Below are 2,500 nucleotides of genomic sequence, written 5' to 3' on the forward strand. Positions count from 1 at the left end.
GGGGCCTCGGATGAGTCCCGTATCGTTATTTTTCGTCACTACCTCCCCGTGCCGGGAGTGGGTAATTTGCGCGCCTGCTGCCTTCCTTGGATGTGGTAGCCGTTTCTCAGGCTCCCTCTCCGGAATCGAACCCTGATTCCCCGTTACCCGTTACAACCATGGTAGGCGCAGAACCTACCATCGACAGTTGATAAGGCAGACATTTGAAAGATGCGTCGCCGGTACGAGGACCGTGCGATCAGCCCAAAGTTATTCAGAGTCACCAAGGCAAACGGACCGGACGAGCCGACCGATTGGTTTTGATCTAATAAAAGCGTCCCTTCCATCTCTGGTCGGGACTCTGTTTGCATGTATTAGCTCTAGAATTACCACAGTTATCCAAGTAACGTGGGTACGATCTAAGGAACCATAACTGATTTAATGAGCCATTCGCGGTTTCACCTTAATGCGGCTTGTACTGAGACATGCATGGCTTAATCTTTGAGACAAGCATATGACTACTGGCAGGATCAACCAGGGAGCTGCGTCAACTAGAGCTGAGCAGCCGGCCGCCCGGGAGTGTGTCCCGGGGGCCCGCGCGAACACGCAAGCGTCCGCTCAATTATTCTGCAAACAGGAGGAGGCTGAGCTCCCCTGCACAATACACCTCGAAACCCTCTCAGGTCCCGGCGGCGCGCAGCGCCGTCCTAAGTACTTGGTCGGGTTCGAGAGAGGCGCAATCGCCCGGAGTTTGGCGAGTAGACGCTTTAGGTGCGACCACCCGTGCTCCCAACTGAGCTTGCCGCTGCCGACAGAGGCCCGGGAGCGTGCTGTCGTGGCATTGCCGGCGGGAGACAACACGCGCCACCTACGGTGGCCGGCAGCTCCAACGCCAGCGCCACAGAAGGACAAAAGCCCCACTTGGGTGCCGAAGCGAACTCTCCCAGCACAGCGCACGCGCCAACACGTCCGCACAGCTGCGATACAATCCACCTGCGAGAACCGCAGAGGCGACCGAGCAGCAGACGGCGTCGCGGCGCCGAGCGCCGGGCGGCGGCGCATCCTCAGCGCACACAGTCCTCAATCGGACCAGCACACTGCAGATGTCCACCGCGCTTCGCACCGGGCCCGCGAGGACCTACTTTGGCCGCACGGCGCCGCGTGCAGGGTGCGCCGGCGCGCAGCTGCGCCGCCTGCCGCCTCCGTCGGCCGGCGCGCCTGCCACTGGCCGCCCCCACCAGCCGGCTGTAGCGCGTGCGCCCACGCACCGCGCGGCCAGCACGCCGGGAGGCCCCCCCTCACCGGCCGGGGACGGTCCCACCCAGCCACCGCCGCGTATCGCTTCACACCCACATGCCATTCACGTTCGTGGGCATGGTGGGTATCGCTGAAACAACCGGTTGGTAGCTCAACCGATCGTCGCCATCACTGATTCACCTCTAGCGAGAACAACCGCACCACAACGGTTTACCAGTTCTTCATTTGCGTAACGTCACCAGCAAACGTAGACGTCCATCGCCATTTGCAAATTCAACGATTGTTGCATGCCTGTGTCAGGTGTCACGACACACTATGTCTGCCCACATACACGCAACAACATGTGCACGCTTCGCGAACACGTGGAAGGTGGCCCCCGTACGTATGCGATGTCCATTGCGCGAACGACTGTCAACCGGCCTCTGTCGCATGTCGCAGATGTGGAACGCAGTGCACCATGCTATCACGGTGTGTGAGAAGAGACGACTACGTCTGACAACACGCGCCACTACATCAACAGACGGCTCATGCTGATCGCCATCCACGGCATACCATACTTCAATCCAGCTCTTATAGGGAGACGACACGTAGCTGAGTGCACAATATTTGGACCGTATGGTTCGCCGTTGTTGGCGCAGTCGTGGTACGGTCACACATGTACCACGATGTATCATTCAGTACATGAGGACCAATGTGCAGTACAGTGTGTGATTTGGACGTACAACATCAGCGGACAGTTGACACAAGCCGTACCACAACGTAGGCTGTGCTTCGCCATGCGAATGCCAATGAACAACTGCGAAGGGCATTGAGCATGTACGTCCTGCTGCCATCCGCATTACAGTGTATAGCTGCAAGGTGTTTAACATGAAGCGATACTCTGGGGACCGGGCAGTGCGAGTAGCAAACTATATTGCGGGGGTTGCAGTTAGGCAACACTACACTAATTTAACGCGTCGTATGACAATTACAGAGCAGGTTAAGGCCCAACGTGTGTTGGGTTAAGGTACAATATAGGTTAGGTTAAGGTACAATATAGGTTAGGTTACGGTACAATATGGGTTAGGTTAAGGGACAATATGGGTTAGGTTAAGGGACAATATAGGTTAGGTTAAGGGACAATATGGGTTAGGTTAAGGGACAATATGGGTTAGGTTAAGGGACAATATGGGTTAGGTTAAGGGACAATATGGGTTAGGTTAAGGGACAATATAGGTTAGGTTAAGGGACAATATAGGTTAGGTTAAGGGACAATATAGGTTAG

At 56.1% G+C, this 2,500-nt stretch overlaps 1 non-coding gene across 1 annotated transcript in view; it reads right to left on the reverse strand.

Moving 5' to 3' along the window:
- Window positions 1-520, reverse strand: part of LOC126450823 (small subunit ribosomal RNA) — a 1,910-nt gene extending 1,390 nt beyond the window's left edge. Inside the window, exon 1 of the ribosomal RNA XR_007584462.1 lies at window positions 1-520. This exon is cut by the window's left edge and continues 1,390 nt beyond it. This is a non-coding gene — a ribosomal RNA (small subunit ribosomal RNA).
- Window positions 521-2,500: the final 1,980 nt, after the last annotated feature.

This window comes from Schistocerca serialis, unplaced genomic scaffold (genome assembly GCF_023864345.2).
Source record: "Schistocerca serialis cubense isolate TAMUIC-IGC-003099 unplaced genomic scaffold, iqSchSeri2.2 HiC_scaffold_754, whole genome shotgun sequence".
Taxonomy (NCBI): domain Eukaryota; kingdom Metazoa; phylum Arthropoda; class Insecta; order Orthoptera; family Acrididae; genus Schistocerca; species Schistocerca serialis.